Source organism: Canis lupus, chromosome 4, assembly GCF_048164855.1.
Source record: "Canis lupus baileyi chromosome 4, mCanLup2.hap1, whole genome shotgun sequence".
NCBI lineage: Eukaryota > Metazoa > Chordata > Mammalia > Carnivora > Canidae > Canis > Canis lupus.
The window spans coordinates 66,837,098-66,858,606 of NC_132841.1; positions in this window are offsets into that span (position 1 = coordinate 66,837,098).

A 21,509-nucleotide genomic window follows, 5' to 3' on the forward strand; every position below is an offset into this window, starting at 1 on the left:
ATGGAAATGTTCTGTATCACCATGATGGTGGTGGTTAGATGACTATATGCATTTGTCAAAACTCATCAAATTGTATACTTAAAAGTGGTTAATTTTTTTTGTATGTAAATTATACAACAAAGCTGACCACAATAAAGTCATTATGGTTCGATCCGATTGTTACAGTGAGTACAGTTTGTGAAAATTCATCAAGCTATATACTTAGGTCATGTTTACTTTTCTGTATGTATATCATAGCTGAATTAACCTTTAAAATGTTTAAATATGAAAAAAATTGTATGATAAAACATTCAATTGTACACTTAAAATGGAGAAGTTTTATTGTATGCAACTTATATTTCAATAAAGTACTTTTTTAATTGACTATGGCAAAAACAAAGAAACATTAGACTCAGTATGAATTAGCTTATATCTACAGGTCCAGAGCTAAAGAAATTGGCTGCTAGCAAAAAAGTCATTCAGAGGGTATTGAAGTTAATGAGCTCACTCTGACGCTTAATTTATTTTTCCCCTCACTTTGGCTATAGTGCAAATCAGTGTTTGTCAAACTGCTTGCTAAAACAGATTTTCTCTAAGTATGGTGAGCAGCATAATGGACCTCTCAAAGATCTCTACATCCTAATTCCCAAAAGCTGTGACTCTATTACCCTCTATAACAAAAGAGACCTTACAGATCTAATAATTAAGGACCTTGTGATGAGATGATTTTATAGATTATCTGGAGGACCCCAAACTAATCCCTTGAGTCCTTCAAAGCAAAGAAAGATTTCTTGGCTGTGATGGGAGGGAAATACGACTACAGAATAGTCAGAGAAATGCAATATTGCTAACTCTGAAGATGGAAAAGAGGGCATGAGAACCAAGAAATATGAGTAGCCTCTAGAACCTACAAAAGTCAAGGAAATCACTTCTTGCTCAGAGCCTCCAGAAAAAAACACAGCCATGGGGACACCTTGATCGTAGCGCAGTGACATCCATGTTGGACTTCTGAAATATTGTGTCATTTAAACTACTAACTTTCCAGCAATTCCCCATAGCAGAAGTAGAGAATATGCATAGTGAGTCTACTGACATGGAGATAAGTTTAAAACATCGCAAAACTAGAAGAAAGAAAAAGTTACTTTACCAGCAAGGAGTTTAACTTTCTGGAATCAGAAAGGATTTGATTTCTGACATTTCCACTTCGTAGCTCAGGCAACTTATCTGTTCAGTTTTTTTTCTTTTTTAAAATGACAGGTTTATAGAAACTACTTCATGGAAACATTATAAGAATTAAATTAAATGATTATTTATAATACAATTAGCTTATATTACAATTCTTAAGGGAGATTCCAGAAAAAGTTTCAGGTCCAGGAAGATTTTGTATGTAAGATTATTTTGATTTTAATGTTGGAATTAATGTTATAATGTTTAAGTCAAAAAGATCTAGTGTATTGATCTAATGGAAACTCAGTCATTTTATTTATTTTTAAGACTTTATTTGAGAAGGAGAGAGAGAGCAAGGAAGCAGGGGGAGAGGCAGAGAGAGAGGGAGAGAATCTCAAGCACACTCCACACTGAGTGAGGAGCCCAGCTCAGGGCTCAATCCCATGATCCTGAGATCATGACCTGAGCCAAAAGCTAGATTTGGACACTCGACGCCCCTGAAACTCAGTCATTTCAATAAAATGGAATGGATAAACAAGTAATTCCTTAGTGCTTTACCTGGAATTAATTCCTAAGAGTTCCAACAATAGAAATAAATTAGCCCAAGGTGAAGTTCTACATAAAGCCAAGAACATATTTTGATTCCATCACTGATCTCATAGAAAAAATAATTATTTCCTCAAATGCTGTTAGGCAGATTGTAAAGAAAGAGATGCATATAAGCTGATTGTGTCTATTGATAAACATAAGGATTGTAAAATAACAAGGCCGCAGAATCTATGGCATACTTTTTTTTTTAATTTTAGGAAACACCATTTTAATTCTACTATCATGGTTATAGTGATAACAATGAAACTGAAGAATTTCCTTGCCCATATTCTCCAAAATATTTTGTAATGTTAGTCCAATAGCAAAGTTCAATATTAGGGAAATGTTTTTCTAATAAACACTTTGAGTAAATCTTTTGAACTGATAGAACAGATCCTTTTAAGAGAAATTTTAAATTAAAAAAAAAAACAGAATAGAGACCCCCTTTGTACCTAAAATCTATGGTTTGACCTTTCTAAAGAACAACAAAAAATAATCACATGTATAATACTTGAAAACTACAAAAAAAAAAAAATCAAAAAGGTCTAGGTGTACTAAAGGATTACGTAATTTGAAAGAATAAAATTCCTCCTTTAAAAGAACACTCATTCACCTGGAGTTCAATCTCTATTAAGAAGATTATGCATGGATGAAAACAAGGAAATACTATGTTAAAGAATCTACTTTGTCTTCAGCAAAAAAGGTTGGCATGAAAAAAAAAAAAACATAGAACTCTAAGATTTTAAGATGTTAATCATTTTTTATTCATTAATATAATCAATATTTACTTATTCTCTTTTGTGGCAAGTGGAGGGGAAAAATGATGTAATTCCTGTTCATAAGAAATTAGCAATTCAAAAGGATACACTGACACTTGTGATGAACTATAATACAAGATGAAATGAAATGCCATGCAAATAGTACAAAGCCCTGTGTATGTTCAAAAAGAGCAAATTAGAAGAACCAGGAAGGAAGCATCCATACTGACCAGGGATTTGGGGCGAGGAGGTGACCCCTACTGCCTTTATGTTAAAGATAGAGGACAACGTTAGAACTGAAGCTAGATATGCAGATGGGATATTGGTCAGTATAGATGACTGAAATGGCATCCCAAGGAGAGGAAAAAGTTTCTACAAACATAGGGCGGTGTAAGGATGTTCAAAGATTTCATTAATAAAAACAGTTAATAGTTCAGGCTGCATAAGGATACAGAATTGAAGAGGAATCCTTTGGAAAGACGGCTGAAAAATCAGGGCAAATCAGAAAATGTCCTGAAATAAGACTACAGGGTTCATATTTTATTACATATAGGAAACATTAAAAACTTTTAAAGCAGAAATTATATATTTATATGCATTATGTAACATAAAATATTAATGATATTAAATATAACCATATATTTATTAGATGCGATAAGAAGGTATGATTGTGGGAATCCCTAAAGGCTGGAACATGGAGCTCTGAAATAGTCCAAATAAAATGTATTGAGTACTCAACCTCAGGTGGCACCCACAGGACAGATAATCAAGAAGATGAAGAAAGTAGTCATAACTGAGTAGCATTTTTGCCCTAAGTTAAAGGGGATAAGAAAAGTCTGCTGAGTTTATGTCAACAAACTTTATTAAGAACTTTCCAAAGGTCTAAGTAGTTACACGTAATATGAATTTAGCCTTTGAGGAGCCTCTTTCCTATTTTGTAATAAAATAATTATTACAGTACAAAGTGGTGAGTCCATTACTAGCAAGTAATCCTGGAGTACTGAGGAAATCAGAAAAGCAGCAAGGGCAGGTATGGGTGATGTGCACTTATTTCCCTATAGGGAACAACAGAGAGCCAGGTCTTAAAGATTTCATAGGAATCAAACAGACTAAGAAAAGGGAGTAGGGCTTATTATGCAGAGAGAGAGGCAGGAAGAAAGGATGCCATAGATTCTGCGGCCTTGTTATTTTACAATACTTATGTTTACCAATAGACACAAAACTGACATCAATTGGGGCACCTGGGTGGTGTAGTACGTTATGTGTCTGACTCTTGGTTTTGGCTCAGGTCATGATTTCAGAGTCATGAGATCAAGCCCCAGGACAGCTCCATGGTCAGCACAGGCTGCTCATGACTCTCTCCTCTGTCCCTCCTTCCCCATCGGCTTTTTCTAAAATAAATAAATCTTTTTAAAAACTGACATAAATTAATAAAACAGAACGGAGATGAAAAATAGACCCATACAAACGTGGCCAATTGATTTTGACAAAGTTGCCAAGGCAGTCCAATTATGAAAAGATAATTTTTTCAAAGAAGAGTGCTAGTAGAATTTAATATATAGAAAAAAGGAAGAGAGGGAAGCAGGAAAGAAGAAAAAATAACTTTACCTTGGAACATACTAAAACAAAAAGAAAGAAAGAAAATATCAACTCAAAATGATTGTACACCTGAAAGAGTTAAAAATATCAATTGTGACCTTATGATTAGACTAAGATTTCTTATGTAGGACAAAATAACACAAACCATAATCAAAACCAGATAAAATGCATTTCAAAATTAACTTATTCTTCAATATATGTCTATCTGACAATAGACTTGTATTCACAATATTGAACTCTTTCAACTGAAAAAGACATACCAATTAATACAATATGGGCAAAAAATCTTGAAGTTAAAATTCACCAAAAAGAAAGGATTTTGAGAATCAAGAAACTGTTCCAAATTGCACAGGGCTTCAGGTTCTCCATCCTAGCACTTCCTACTTTTGGCTTTTTTGTTTTGTTTTATTTGTTTGATAATAGCCATCCTAATAGGTGTGGAGTGATATCTCCTTGTAGCTGCAAATGTATTTTTAAACTTGCAAGATTTTCTGAAAAAAATAGACTCTTCCCCCAAGACTCTGGTGCACTATGGATGCTTTCTTCCAGTTCTTCTAATTTGTTCTTTTCTCAGTATACAACAGAGTTTTGTATTACTTGCATGGCATTTCATTTCATCTTGTACTATAATAGTCCATCACAAACGTCAATCGTTTTGAATTGCTAATTTCTTCTGTGCAGAGATTATATCATTTTTCCTTCTACATGCCACAAAAGAGAATCAGTAAGACAGTGAAAATCTAAACAGACAAATTACCACTGGAGAAATAGAGAAAACTTCAGAGCTAATTTCCACATGGTTTCACTGAGGTAGTCTATGAATCCTTTAAAAAGCCAGTAATTCCAAAGCCATTTAAGCTTTTCTAGAGCATAGCAAAAAGTTAAAAAGAACACCCATGTATTAGGATATGAATATAACTTTGTGTAACAAAAGATGTACAAATTATAGACAAATCTCACATATGAATACTGAGAAAAAATCTATTAAAAATAGGAAATATAATCCAGTGTCATATCAAATGAAACCACAAGCGAGGAAAATGTAAGGATGTTTCAATATTAGATACTAGGGGAAAAAAACTTATCATCACAGATTCTGGAAAGGCATTTGATAACAGTCAATGTCATTAGGTTTTAAAAATCTCAATAAAATAGTAATGGAAAGATTTCATAACTCCACCTCAAAATCAGCACCATATCTAATGGAGAAACAGCAGATGGCATTCCCACTAAGGGCAGAAATAAGAAAAGGATATTCATTCTCACCACTGCCCAACAAAATTAAGGAAGGGGAAAAAAACTCATATGTAAAATCAGAAAAGAGTAAAAAGATTACTATGTGTGGCTAATATGATTGGATAACTTGAGAATCTGATTCAGGTTTGAAAAAACTGAAACTACCATCACTGAAGAACTATCACAAATGCTATAGAAAATTGGTAAAGTTGTAGGATACAAAACTAATATACACAAATAAATAGTGCTTATAAGAACAAAGAAAAAAATAAAAGCTAAGGTTAAGCATCATTTCCTATTTTAATGGCTACTTTTATTTCCTCTTCTATGAACTCTAGGCTTACTCTTTTTCAATTGTTCTGTATTTTATCATTTTGTAGGAGATCGTATCTTAGGGAAATTAGCTCTTCCACAAGCTATATTTTCTTCAAATTTAATATTTGCCTTTTGACTTTGCTTATAGTAGGTTTCCCCATGGGGTATTTTTTTTCTATATGGCTTAACTTACTAGTCTTTTCTGTGGTTTATGACTTCTTTTTTTATATATTAATTTTGACCCAATTGGAATATACTCCTAGTATAAGGTATTACGTACAGATCCAATTTTATTTTTTTCATCCAGCTTCCCAGTTTTCTCAACACCATCTGCTGAATAATCTATCATTTCCTCATCAATTCGAGACATGATCTCAAATAGTTACTCTCAAAAAGTGTGGCTAGGAATGTAAATTTGTACATCAATAAGCAATATGCCTCAGAATTACAGTGCACATACCCTTTAAGCCACGACTTGCTCCTCTAAGAATTTATCTCACAGATATATGTGTATAGAGAAAATAAATGACATACATGAAATTACTTGCTGCTATGGGTTTTGAAATAGCAGAAGTTTGGAAATAATCTAAATGTAGAGATATAAGGAACTGGACAAATAATAGGTTTATACAATGGAATAAAATGCAGCGATAGAATAATAAAGATGGTCTTATATGTGAAGATCTCCAAGATCTTTTAAGCTTAAAAACAGTACAGAACCCTGCCAATTTTATTTTAAAATGAGGAAAAAGAAAAAAAAATGAGGAAAAAGTGAGTAGAGGGATGTATGTTACACACGAAACATTTCTTAAGGGAAGTATACTGGTTGTCTGTGGGAAGAAGAGAAGTAGCTGAGGTTCAGAAATAAGAGGTTAAGTGTTTCTCTCAACTCCCTTTATATTCTCTGAATTTTTAGTCATGTGAATATATTACCTATAGGAGAATTAAATAATTGGGTTAGAACAAGGGAAAATAAGCAAAACAAGCCTATAAGAGGCCATTTGAAATTCTAAACGCTAATTTAGTCAACATAATCTAGAGGTATTTGGCAGAGGACTCTAAAGAATAACCATAATTTGAATATTTTTTTAATTTCTCAATTTTAAATTGACCCAGTAACATGTATTGAGCAATTGAGTTAAAAGAAACCATCCATAGACAAAAAGCTTTCTAGTGAATTAAGTTGAATCTTAGATTAAAATGCTATGGTAGTTCCCTTCAATAGCAACTTTTTTTTTATTTTTTTTTTTATTGGTGTTCAATTTACTAACATACAGAATAACCCCCAGTGCCCATCACCCATTCACTCCCACCCCCCGCCCTCCTCCCCTTCTACCACCCCTAGTTCGTTTCCCAGAGTTAGCAGTCTTTACGTTCTGTCTCCCTTTCTGATATTTCCCACACATTTCTTCCCCCTTCCCTTATATTCCCTTTCACTATTATTTATATTCCCCAAATGAATGAGAACATATAATGTTTGTCCTTCTCCGACTGGCTTACTTCACTCAGCATAATACCCTCCAGTTCCATCCACGTTGAAGCAAATGGTGGGTATTTGTCATTTCTAATAGCTGAGTAATATTCCATTGTATACATAAACCACATCTTCTTTATCCATTCATCTTTCGATGGACACCGAGATCCTTCCACAGTTTGGCTATCGTGGCCATTGCTGCTATAAACATCGGGGTGCAGGTGTCCCGGCGTTTCATTGCATTTGTATCTTTGGGGTAAATCCCCAACAGTGCAATTGCTGGGTCGTAGGGCAGGTATATTTTTAACTGTTTGAGGAACCTCCACACAGTTTTCCAGAGTGGCTGCACCAGTTCACATTCCCACCAACAGTGTAAGAGGGTTCCCTTTTCTCCACATCCTCTCCAACATTTGTTGTTTCCTGCCTTGTTAATTTTCCCCATTCTCACTGGTGTGAGGTGGTATCTCATTGTGGTTTTGATTTGTATTTCCCTGATGGCAAGTGATGCAGAGCATTTTCTCATGTGCATGTTGGCCATGTCTAGGTCTTCCTCTGTGAGATTTCTGTTCATGTCTTTTGCCCATTTCACGATTGGATTGTTTGTTTCTTTGGTGTTGAGTTTAATAAGTTCTTTATAGATCTTGGAAACTAGCCCTTTATCTGATATGTCATTTGCAAATATCTTCTCCCATTCTGTAGGTTGTCTTTGTGTTTTGTTGACTGTATCCTTTGCTGTGCAAAAGCTTCTTATCTTGATGAAGTCCCAATAGTTCATTTTTGCTTTTGTTTCTTTTGCCTTCGTGGATGTATCTTGCAAGAAGTTACTATGGCCGAGTTCAAAAAGGGTGTTGCCTGTGTTCTTCTCTAGGATTTTGATGGAATCTTGTCTCACATTTAGATCTTTCATCCATTTTGAGTTTATCTTTGTGTATGGTGAAAGAGAGTGGTCTAGTTTCATTCTTCTGCATGTGGATGTCCAATTTTCCCAGCACCATTTATTGAAGAGACTGTCTTTCTTCCAATGGATAGTCTTTCCTCCTTTATCGAATATTAGTTGCCCATAAAGTTCAGGGTCCACTTCTGGATTCTCTATTCTGTTCCACTGATCTATGTGTCTGTTTTTGTGCCAGTACCACACTGTCTTGATGACCACAGCTTTGTAGTACAACCTGAAATCTGGCATTGTGATGCCCCCAGATATGGTTTTCTTTTTTAAACTTCCCCTGGCTATTCGGGGTCTTTTCTGATTCCACACAAATCTTAAAATAATTTGTTCTAACTCTCTGAAGAAAGTCCATGGTATTTTGACAGGGATTGCATTAAACGTGTATATTGCCCTGGGTAACATTGACATTTTCACAATATTAATTCTGCCAATCCATGAGCATGGAATATTTTCCATCTCTTTGTGTCTTCCTCAATTTCTTTCAGAAGTGTTCTATAGTTTTGAGGGTATAGATCCTTTACATCTTTGGTTAGGTTTATTCCTAGGTATCTTATGCTTTTGGGTGCAATTGTAAATGGGATTGACTCCTTAATTTCTCTTTCTTCAGTCTCATTGTTAGTGTATAGAAATGCCACTGACTTCTGGGCATTGATTTTGTATCCTGCCACGCTACCGAATTGCTGTATGAGTTCTAGCAATCTTGAGGTGGAGACTTTTGGGTTTTCTATGTAGAGTATCATGTCATCGGCGAAGAGGGAGAGTTTGACTTCTTCTTTGCCAATTCGAATGCCTTTAATGTCTTTTTGTTGCCTGATTGCTGAGGCTAGGACTTCCAGTACTATGTTGAACAGCAGTGGTGAGAGTGGACATCCCTGTCTTGTTCCTGATCTTAGGGGAAAGGCTCCCAGTGCTTCCCCATTGAGAATGATATTTGCTGTGGGCTTTTCGTAGATGGCTTTTAAGATGTCGAGGAATGTTCCCTCTATCCCTACACTCTGAAGAGTTTTGATCAGGAATGGATGCTGTATTTTGTCAAATGCTTTCTCTGCATCCAATGAGAGGATCATATGGTTCTTGGTTTTTCTCTTGCTGATATGATGAATCACATTGATTGTTTTACAGGTGTTGAACCAGCCTTGTGTCCCAGGGATAAATCCTACTTGTTCATGGTGAATAATTTTTTTAATGTACTGTTGGATCCTATTGGCCAGTATCTTGTTGAGAATTTTTGCATCCATGTTCATCAGGGATATTGGTCTGTAATTCTCCTTTTTGGTGGGGTCTTTGTCTGGTTTTGGAATTAAGGTGATGCTGGCCTCATAGAACGAATTTGGAAGTACTCCATCTCTTTCTATCTTTCCAAACAGCTTTAGGAGAATAGGTATGGTTTCTTCTTTAAACGTTTGATAAAATTCCCCTGGGAAGCCATCCGGCCCTAGACTCTTGTGTCTTGGGAGGTTTTTGATGACTGCTTCAATTTCCTCCCTGGTTATTGGCCTGTTCAGGTTTTCTATTTCTTCCTGTTCCAGTTTTGGTAGTTTGTGGCTTTCCAGGAATGCGTCCATTTCTTCTAGATTGCCTAATTTATTGGCGTATAGCTGTTCATAATATGTTTTTAAAATCGTTTGTATTTCCTTGGTGTTGGTAGTGATCTCTCCTTTCTCATTCATGATTTTATTAATTTGAGTCTTCTCTCTCTTCTTTTTAATAAGGCTGGCTAATGGTTTATCTATCTTATTAATTCTTTCAAAGAACCAACTCCTGGTTCTGTTGATCTGTTCCACAGTTCTTCTGGTCTCGATTTCGTTGAGTTCTGCTCGAATCTTTATTATCTCCCTTCTTCTCTTGGATGTAGGATCTATTTGCTGTTTTTTCTCTAGCTCCTTTATGTGTAAGGTTAGCTTTTGTATTTGAGTTCTTTCCAGTTTTTGAATGGATGCTTGTATTGCGATGTATTTCCCCCTTAGGACTGCTTTTGCTGCATCCCAAAGATTTTGAACTGTTGTATCTTCATTCTCATTAGTTTCCATGAATCTTTTTAATTCTTCCTTAATTTCCTGGTTGACCCTTTTATCTTTTAGCAGGATGGTCCTTAACCTCCACATGTTTGAGGTCCTTCCAAACTTCTTGTTGTGATTTAGTTCTAATTTCAAGGCATTATGGTCTGAGAATATGCAGGGGACAATCCCAATCTTTTGGTATCGGCTCAGACCCGATTTGTGACCCAATATGTGGTCTATTCTGGAGAAAGTTCCATGTGCGCTTGAGAAGAATGTGTATTCAGTTGAGTTTGGATGTAAAGTTCTGTAGATATCTGTGAAATCCATCTGGTCCAGTGTATCATTTAAAGCTCTCGTTTCTTTGGAGATGTTGTGCTTAGAAGACCTATCGAGTATAGAAAGAGCTAGATTGAAGTCACCAAGTATAAGTGTATTATTATCTAAGTATTTCTTCACTTTGGTTAATAATTGATTGATATATTTGGCAGCTCCCACATTCGGGGCATATATATTGAGGATTGTTAAGTCCTCTTGTTGAATAGATCCTTTAAGTATGATATAGTGTCCCTCTTCATCTCTCACTACAGTCTTTGGGGTAAATTTTAGCTTATCTGATATAAGGATGGCTACCCCTGCTTTCTTTTGAGGACCATTCGAATGGTAAATGGTTCTCCAACCTTTTATTTTCAGGCTGTAGGTGTCCTTCTGTCTAAAATGAGTCTCTTGTAGACAGCAAATAGATGGGTCCTGCTTTTTTATCCAGTCTGAAACCCTGCGCCTTTTGATGGGGTCATTAAGCCCGTTCACATTCAGAGTTACTATTGAGAGATATGAGTTTAGTGTCATCATGATATCTATTCAGCCCTTGTTTTTGTGGACTGTTCCACTGAACTTCTTCTTAAAGGGGAATTTTAAGAGTCCCCCTTAAAATTTCTTGCAGAGCTGGTTTGGAGGTCACATATTCTTTTAGTTGCTGCCTGTCTTGGAAGCTCTTTCTCTCTCCTTCCATTTTGAATGAGAGCCTTGCTGGATAAAGTATTCTTGGTTGCATGTTCTTCTCATTTAGGACCCTGAATATATCCTGCCAGCCCTTTCTGGCCTGCCAGGTCTCTGTGGAGAGGTCTGCTGTTACCCTAATACTCCTCCCCATAAAAGTCAGGGATTTCTTGTCTCTTGCTGCTTTAAGGATCTTCTCTTTATCTTTGGAATTTGCAAGCTTCACTATTAAATGTCGAGGTGTTGAACGGTTTTTATTGATTTTAGGGGGGGATCTCTCTATTTCCTGGATCTGAATGCCTGTTTCCCTTCCCAGGTTAGGAAAGTTTTCAGCTAGAATTTGTTCAAATACATATTCTGGCCCTCTGGCCCTTTCGGCGCCCTCGGGAACCCCAATTAAACGTAGGTTTTTCTTTCTCAGGCTGTCGTTTATTTCCCTTAATCTATCCTCATGGTCTTTTAATTGTTTGTCTCTTTTTTCCTCAGTTTCCCTCTTTGCTATCAACTTGTCTTCTATGTCACTCACTCGTTCTTCCACCTCGTTAACCCTAGTCGTTAGGACTTCTAGTTTGGATTGCATCTCATTCAATTGATTTTTAATTTCTGCCTGATTAGCTCTAAATTCTGCAGTCATGAAGTCTCTTGAGTCCTTTATAGTTTTTTCTAGAGCCACCAGTAGCTGTATAATAGTGCTTCTGAATTGGCTTTCTGACATTGAATTGTAATCCAGATTTTGTAACTCTATGGGAGAGAGGACTGTTTCTGATTCTTTCTTTTGAGGTGAGGTTTTCCTTCTAGTCATTTTGCTCAGTGCAGAGTGGCCAAAAGCAAGTTGTATTGGGAAAAAGAGAAAAAGAGAGGAGAGAAAGAAGGAAAGAAAAGAGAAAGAGAAAATAAAGGGAAGAAAAAAAAACGAAAAAAAAAAAAAGAAGAAAAAGAGAAAGAAAAAGAAAGGAGGAAAAAAAGGGGGGTGGGGGAAGGAAACAAATCAAAAGGCAAAACAAAACAAGACAAAACAAAACAAAACAAAAAAAAAAAAGAACCACGGGGGAGTATCTTCTGATTCTGTGTACTTTAAGTCCCTTGGCTTCTCCTGGAAGTTGTCAGTCTAGCTGGTGTTCTGGGGGAGGGGCCTGCTGTGCTGATTTTCAGGTGTTAGCAGTTGGGGGAGCTGCTGTGCCCCTCCTGGTGCAGGGCTCAGTGGGGGTTGTTTACCCCGTGAGGCCCCAGGAGGAACAGCCCCAGTGGCGGGGCAGCTCTGGAAACCTGGATTCAGCTCCGGCAGGAACTCCGTCTGCAGGGCCTGGAGGCTCCGGGGCGGGGCCGCTGATCTGCTCAGCTGGGGCAGGAGCGTCCTCGCTGTCCTGGGCCCTCCCGGCCTCTGCCTGTCCCGGGGGAGGCGGGATCCTGGGCTGTGTCCCGGCGCCCTGTGCTCCGGGGCCTGCGCTGTTGGATTCGCGCTCCCGGGCGCGCAGCCCCCTCCGCGGAGCCGCCGCCCCAGCCCCGCGGAGCCGCCGCCCCAGCCCCGCCGAGCTGCTCCTGGAACCGCGCAGCCCCCTCCGCACGGAGCCTCTTCCTCTGCCCGAGCCCCCCAAGCTGCTCCGGGTCCCCCCGTGCGCGCTGCAGCCCTTAGGGAGCTCGGCGCACTCTCCTGGGCGCGCAGTTGCTGTTACTGTCCCGGGGAGCCCGAGGGCATCCCCGCCCTCCCGGGTCCTGCTCCAACTCCCTGGAGCCCCTTTCCCCCGGGAAGGTCGGTGCAGCTCCTGCTCCTCCGGGACGGGGCTCTCCTGTCCTGGGGACACTCGCCCCGGCCTCAGCCCGGCTCCTCGCGGGCCCCTCCCCTTGGAGGCCTTTGTTTCTTTACTTCTTTTTCCCCGTCTCCCTACCTTGATAGAAGCGCGAACTCTTCTCACTGTTGCATTCCAGCTGGTCTCTCTTTAATTCTCAGGCCGAATTCATAGATTTTCAGGATGATTGGAAGGTTTTCTAGGTAATTTGGTGGAGACAGGTGATTTGGGGACCCTGCTCTTCCGCCATCTTGCCCCTCCCGCAACTTTTTTTTAAAAAAAGATGCCAATTTTTCTAGTTTTCCAAAAACTTATTTTGAATTTTACTTTTATCTAGTACTGAATTAACTTATTAAAAAATCAGCTAATATAGTTTTTAACCCTATTTTTCTACCCACTTAGACTTCTATAACCCCAACCACTATTCAGCACTACTTTATTATAGCATTTCTGAATTCCATTCCTCATGCTTCCCTAGTAATTGAGTTGGTATAACATTAATTATTCTTTAAATTTAGAAGATAATTATTGGTTAGGGAAACGGTTTAATTCTAGCCTGCCTTTTTAAGTTAATTTCATGGCAATATATTTTTCTCTCCATTTGTCTTTAAAATTTAACATAATATTCTAGGAGCCCTGGGTGGCTCAGTCAGTTGGCATCCAACTCTTGATTTTGGCTGGGGTCATGATCTTGGGGTTGTGAGATCTAACTCATGTCAGACCCACACTCAGCAAGGAGTCTGAGATTCTCTCTCCCCCTCTGCCCCCCCAAATAAATAAATCCTTAAGAAAATAAAGAAAAAGAAAATAAAATTTAACATTATATTCTAAAATTTCAGACTTCATCATCACACCTAGGAATTTGCCAACATACAACTTGGCATTAGCTAACTTAAATCTTTCAGTTTGAGGGTCTTCCAAATGATGATCATTTAGGTGCATAAAAACAATGAAATGAACCTGTAGGTTTAAGCAGTTTTCAGAGCCCAGTGAAGTTAATAGGAACTAAAGTAGGATCTTTGACAGGCATGGCATGAAACTGGAGGTATTGCAAATCTCCTAAAATAATTAAAAGCTATAAGTTTACACAGCTTATTTTTAAAGGAAAAAAACTCATCTTCTTTGAATAAAATATTGGAACAACACTCTAAATGGCTTTTATCTAATTATTTACCAAATCAGACAAGTTAGTAAATTTCAATGTGCCTGTGATTCCGCCAGCAAAGAAGAACACAGATACTTCTGAGTTGTGGGGAAATTTTGTATAAATGTATAGTCAAAAATTATCCAAGATGAAATGAAAGTAAGCTAAGATAGTCACTAAGGAAACTACTTTTCCCACCAATAAATAAATATTGTGTCATTTTTTTTTCAACTATATTCCTGTGTTAGGACCTCCTACCAGACTAATTGCTTTAAATTATTGACCTTCCATTGTCCTCTAAGACTTTTCTGAAAATTATCCAGGAGTGTCTACCTACTTTTGAATTTTGCTTTTCTCTGAGGAAATAATGTTTCAATTTACACTCTATAACCAGTTAAACACCTCATTCGTTAATTTCAGGCATTTGCAAAATTATCCTGAAAATTTAATCCTTAAGTTGTATTCCCTGAAACCAAAACCCAGGAAGAGAATTTCATCTTTGTAATACAACACTTGTTTTCCTGGTTTTGCCTTCCCTAGTACCCCTCAGATTTCCCCATGAGCCTAAATCTAGTTTGAGGGCCATTCTAAGGACAGGAATAATATCACCAGTCAGAGCCCAAGATATCAATCAGGATGGGAATTAGGTCACCTTTCACAGACTTGAACTGCCAGGGCATTCTAAGCTCTCTCTCTCTCCCTATCCACTACACCAGAAAGCATTGTGACTAAGCCTCATGTTGGCATATGTTTAAACCCTTCTAGAACCCCTACTCTTCAGTCACGCATTGGCCCACTGGACTTTGGCTTTGACGTCCCTCCCATGGTGACTCCAGGTACTATACCTGTTACCTAGGTCACCTTATAAAACTGAATCCTGTGCATTGTTGAAATCTTCTCTAGAGCTAGACCACTCTGGCAGATTTTCTCTCAAATTAGCCATCTTCCCATCCTACTTCTAGACAAAGGATTTTCATCTTTTCTGCTCAGCCTCCTCATCCTAGACATCTACAGACTTACTCAGTGAGGCATCCAATTCCTCTTGAGAAAACTTTTCTCTAGAACTGGGTATCTGAATTCTAGCCTTAAGCTTTCTTGCCCTCCTGCCATAGGTAACAATAAAAAGCAGGAAGAAAATGCATTCCCCATACAGAAAATCCTGTGTATTTTGAGCTGTTTATACAAATTGTCTCTAGTAAGATAAGATTCATGTAAATGTGACTATTCCTCCAAATCAATCATCTCGAGTTTTTACTCAGGGGAAGAAAAAAGCATTAAAATGAATAAAGATTGTCTGTAATAACTACTGACACACATAGTTATTAATATTTTCCAAATCTTAATAAGTCTTTGCAAACCTAAGTTTAGGCAGCTATACATCAACTAATTTGGCTTAGAAGGATGAATTAAAAAATCTGTGGCCATTTTAAAACCTGATCTTGTGCATCTTGTGGAGATCTGGCAAAAGTAGGATACAACAGTGCACAAGACAAAAACAGAACAAGTTCTGGGAAGCAGTGCTCAACTAGAAATAAATACAATCACTTCAGAGAAAGGCTGAAAGAAGGAAGTAAGGGAATACATTGGAATGAAACCTTAACTGTCTTTCCTGTACTTTTTTTAAAGTGATTAATTTTTTTAAAAGATTTTATTTATTTATTCATGAGAGACACAGAGAGAGAGAGAGAGAGGCAGATACACAGGCAGAGGGAGAAGCAGGCTCCATGCAGGGATCCCGATGCGGGACTTGATCCCAGGTCTTTAGGATCACGCCCTGGGCCGAAGGTGGTGCTAAACCGCTGAGCCATCCAGGCTGCTCTAAAGTGATTAATTTTTAATATGAAGTCATCCTCTCTTCTCTAGTGCCTACCTGATCTTAGAGTACTATAGGGATGAAACACTAACTGATAGCTTTTCCAAGTTAAATAATGCAGGCATTATAGCATATGGAGCACATTGTAAGGAAAAAAGTTACTACTTCCTCCAATGCTGACAGGCCACAAATAGCTGGCATGTGCCTGTATCCCAGCCTTGAGGCCCTAGAGGTAAATCAGATTGTGAAATTTTGAAGTTCAACAGGCTATTTTGAAGATGAAGAAAGAGGTCCCCAAATCAGGACTATTAGCTGGGGAGTTAGTGGGAAGACATGACTAAAGATCCTGAAGTCTATAAAGCCCCTCAAGCCTTAAGTTCCTTGTTAATGGGACTAAGGGTACCACCATCCATTCCTACCAAGTCACCAACAACATGATAGAAAATCCTAAAAGCAATAGCCCACCAAGGAAAATAAAATATCACCATGCAAAATCCTGCAAGGGGAAACTGTCCTTTTCCTCCCACCCCAGACACCAGAGGTAGAGACAGGGGAGGAAATGGGAGCAAAGGTGGAGATTGAGAAAGATAAGCAGACACACTCCAAGCCAGTAGCTTGGCCTATGCTGATGGCGAATGCAGGACAGAGTGGGAGGAGGAGGAAGCTTTGAAGCACAGGAGAGAGAAATAAGTCTGTAATGTTTCAGGCCCTGAAAGTGAAATTTCATGAAATCAAACAGGGATGTCATCAGAAGAGCATACCACATATCATATAATGCCAGAGTCGGGAGAGTCTGAGTCAGTGGGGACCAGCATAGTAACAGTGGGGAAAAAAAATCCACATTTATATCCCAGTGAGTTGAAACTATTCAAAATGGTTACAGTAATTTTTTTAAATACTTTTTTATTTGAGGAGAGAGAGAGAGAGCACAAGCAAGGAGAGCAGTAGGCAGAGGGAACCCAATGTGGAGCTCAGTCTCAGGCCCTTGGGGACCATGACCTGAGCCAAAGGCAGATGTTTAACCAACTGAGCCACCCAGGAATCCTTCATTTACTATATATTAGCAATAGGTAAAAATATGGCAAATGTCTAAAAGAATTTTTCTAGCCTACTTTTGTATGTGCTGAGTTTCAGAAAGATGAAAATCCCTTCTATGCTAACTCTTTTTCCCAAAGTTATTCTAATGCTTCATAACTTCATTAGCAGGGCAATTTCTTCATGAAGTTACAAATCTTTCATAAACAATAAATGCTTATATACTACTTCTAAGATATCATAATTTGAGGTTCCCCACTCTAAATGAATAGGTCTCGTGTTAGTCAACAACCTGACTTATGGTTTCTAGTCTTTCATGCTAACCCACATGAGCACAATGTAAAAATCAAAAATGTTTCACATGATTTTTCCTCTTCAGTAAACCCCTTTACCCCTGAGGAAGCACCTTGTACTAAGCAAGCACCTTGTACCTATGCTTTCAAAAGGTCAACATGACTAAACATGTCATTAAAATTCCAAATACTTTCTTGACTCGATGCAATACAAAGCTAACACACCAGTTCAGCAGAGACATTGATTACACTGATGTTTCCAAAAGGGAAAAGCATGTTGCAGGGCCATGTATAAAAAGACATTGGGAATATCCAGTTGGGTAAGAATTAGGATCTTAGGGGTTGAAAGGATAAGTGAATGGTAGGTATAAATTCCTCTGTCTTCCAGCATTTGATGGAAGAAACACACCTCCCAAGAGGGTAACAGTTAACAAGAACTACAGTTAATACTTTGGAAGTGGGACAATGTTAAAAGCAAATAAGAAATTTGAGAGATAGTGCCAAAGAGACTGCCGTGGTAGATAAAAGGTACAGAACAGAAACAGATTTGCAGGCACAACTGTCACAGTTCACTTAAAAGATGTTTTCTGTCAATAACTGGTCAACATAAAGATGTGCTGTCACCATTGCATTAAAATAGAAAACAACCAGCGCCCAGAATTACTGTGAAGGGAGTGAGAGGGAAGCCCTCGCCCCAGAAGAATAAAATGTCGCAACTTTCAATAGTATCCCAAGCCAAATATTCACAAAAAGATCTCTTGCCAAGAAAAAAAATACTTTCCTAATTTGTTTCTTTTGTTGTGTTTTGCTTTGAATTTTAAAAGTTCTTTTTTGTTTTGTTTTAAAGGGCAAACTCATAAATATTTACAGAGATCTTACTAAGCAGAAAAAGAGATTAGAAAAGGTTTTTGAATGAATGCAACATGTTTCATGTAAATTGAATTATACAATCAATTTTATATTAAGGAGAAAGAACTTATAAATCACAAAATATAATCTACTTTATGAGACATCTTACATGATATGAGAAGTTAAGATAAATCCAAAGTGTTTTGTATTTGTTATGGTTCAAGTTAGATTTAATAAACACACTGGCACCTAAGACAGCAAAATCTATATAGTAGTAAGTGTCATTAAGTAAAAATATTAATAGTTAATAAGTACTTCATGATTTTTTAAGATTTTATTTATTTACTCATCAGAGACACAGAGAGAGAGGCAGAGACATGGGCAGAGGGAGAAGTAGGCTCCATGGAAGAAGCCCAAAATGAGACTCGATCTGGGACTGGGATCGAGGCAGACACATAAATTTATGTTTTATTTATTTATTTATTTATTCATTTATTTTTTATTTATTTGACAGAGGAGAGAGAGGAAGAGAGAGAAAACAAGCAGGGGTAGTGGCAGAAGGAGGAGCAGACACCCGCTGAGCAGGGAACCCGATGCAGAGCTTGAACCCAGGACCCTGGGATCATGACCTGAGCTGAAGGCAGATGCTTAACAGACTGAACCACCCAGGTATCCCTTAAGATTTTAATTTAAACATATCACACATATTCCTAACCATTTAAAATTCTGTTTATTACAGGGTCTTATAAAATCTTTTTTTTCTGTTTACTGTATGTCTGAGATCAGAGTAAAAGTTTATCAATTACCACTTCACAAATACATAAAGTTGAATCATACTTGTGCTTTACTGGATAGTGATAATTTGTGCAAAAACCACATTTGTGTTTTATTGAAAAATAAGATGGTTTCTTAAAAAAAAAAAAAACACTTTCACTTTAGTCATTAAAACCTCCTTGCAATAGCGTCACCACAGAGACATTTAAATTTGTTTCTGATAGTCTTATTTATTAAGAAATACTCAGTGGGGAAAACAGACTTTAAAAAACATGATTCTTTGAAGATGGTTTACACTTAAATAGGCTTCATCTCCAAATTATAGAATGGTTTAAATAAATATATATTAAACTCCCTTCTTCCATTCTCTTATACATTGTACCATTTCTCCTAGAAACTCAGTAGGCCCAGATATAACTATCACACATATAATTAAGGAAGCTCTTAGCCACCACGGGTGAAAAAGCTAGGACTTTTGTGATTCATCAAGGTTCAGCTATAAATTAGGCATCAGAAATACTCTTATCATTCATGTAAAACTCTGGACATAACCTCAAAGATGATATACATCTCCTCAGTCTCTGGTTTCCTGACAAGCTAACAACTTATGAAGTGCCTCATAGACCCTAACAAGAAAAGCAAAACAGAAAAAGTACTAACAAAAAGAAGCTTCCATTACCCTGATCAATACACTGCATTTCCTTTTAATAAAACAGAAAATTAACACAACTCAACTTGTATCTATAGGGCAGAGGTGTTTATAAAGGAGTTATCTGTGTTTTGTCCTTAAATTGCAGAAAAATATGGAGAAATTGACTACTAACAATCCATTCATTTATCAAATAGTAATCGAGGGCTCCTTAGAAAATAAAAGTTACCACAATATATATTATCCTTCTGAAAGGACGGTTGCATTGACAAATGCTTGCTTTCTCTTCTTCAAACCCTAAGAGATTATGTATTCTCACAAAAACTTCAGAAAATGCCAGTCAAAACTGCTTTAAGAAATCCAATATTGGGGCACCTGGGTGGTAGAGTCCAGTTGAGCATCTGACTTTTGATTTTGGCTCAGGTCGTAATCTCAGGGCTATGGGATCAATCCCGACATCAGACTCCACACTCAGCACAGAGTCTGCTTGGGACTCTTTCTCCTTCTACCCCCCTCCAAACCCCCACACTCATGCATGCTCTCTTGCTCTAAAATAAATAAATAATTATTTAAAAAAAGAAAGAAATTCAACATGAAAGTGATTGTTTAGATATGAAGAAGAGCATGACAGTTTGCCTTGATAAATAGAAAACTCTGGTAACAATGAAAACTGTGAATTTCCCAAAATCTCTCATAGCTTTCCCTTTTTCTAAGGTCTAGTAGATAGAATTCCATAATTTAGATCATTCTAAGTGTAAGAAAAGTAAATCATGTTTTATGTATCTAATGGTCAATATTTATGCAATTAAAATACATTTTCAATACATTAAGGATTATTTTAAGGCTAGAGTTAAGGTAAGAATTAGACTTAGAATTTTTATAGCACTGTGATTTTTACATGAATTCTAAATAGGTCAAATAGAGGCTTTTATTAAACAAGTTAAATGTGTACTCTCTAGCAAGCCACCGCTAGTTAATAACTTCCATCTTATACTTAAAATTACATTGAGTAGGGGCTCAATAGGTGGCTATTGATGTAGGCTCAGGTCAGGATCTCAGGCTCCTAAGATTCAATCCTATCTGGGGCTCTGCACTTAGTGTAGTGTCTGTTTGTCCCTCTCCCTCCCATTCTGCCTCTGTACCCCCACCCCTCCACCTCCCACTGTCCAAAGCCCCCACACACACTCTCTCCAGCACACACTCCATCTTAAATAAAATCTTTAAAAATAAAATATTAATTTAAAAAACACAATTGCAATAGAAGTTGTTGAACAAGAATTAGAAAGAAAATAATGCAAATATCATGAGGGATGCCTGGGTGGCTCAGTAGTTGAGTGTCTGCCTTTGGCTCAGGTAACGATCCTGAAGTCCTGGGATTGAGTCCCACATCGGGCTCTCCGTAGGGAACCTGCATCTCCCTCTGCCTATGTCTCTGCCTCTTTCTCTCTCTGTGTCTCTCATGAATAAACTCTTTAAAATAAAAAAAAAAGAGCTTTAAAATGCAGTGTGTTATCTGGAAAAAATAGAAACTGGGGAATTATGATTATTAATTCTAATTTTCCTATAAATTCTTTGGGATAGTACCTTAATCTGTTTTTTATTTTCCTTAGCTATGAGACAAGAATATACCTATCACCTTTTTTAGTTGAGTTGTATAAAATAGAACCAATTTTGTTTCCAATAATCTTAAAAGCAACTTAAAACTGGGGCAATAATTGTTTTGACATGAGTGTCAATCAAAAGGATATAGTAGATGCCCTGACAAAACCCAATGGTATAATAAATAACCTCTGATAAGAAATTCTAAATGCAGGTCCAAAGGCAGAAATGATCTCACACACACAGGATCGCTCTATCCAGTTCCTTTAATACTTTCAATTCCCATTTCAAAATTCCTGTCCATATTTATGATTCTCAGCTTAGTATCAAAGTCTGACCTTGGCTATATATCATTTTTATTGTCTTGGAAAACATCCATGTGCAAAGACAAAAACAAAATGTTATATCTCATACTTTTTCTCATTCTTCTTTCTAAGCACTGCTCAAATTCAGAATCACTCCCCATTTCTTTGCACAGTGCATTTCTGTTGACAAGGATGTTAATTCA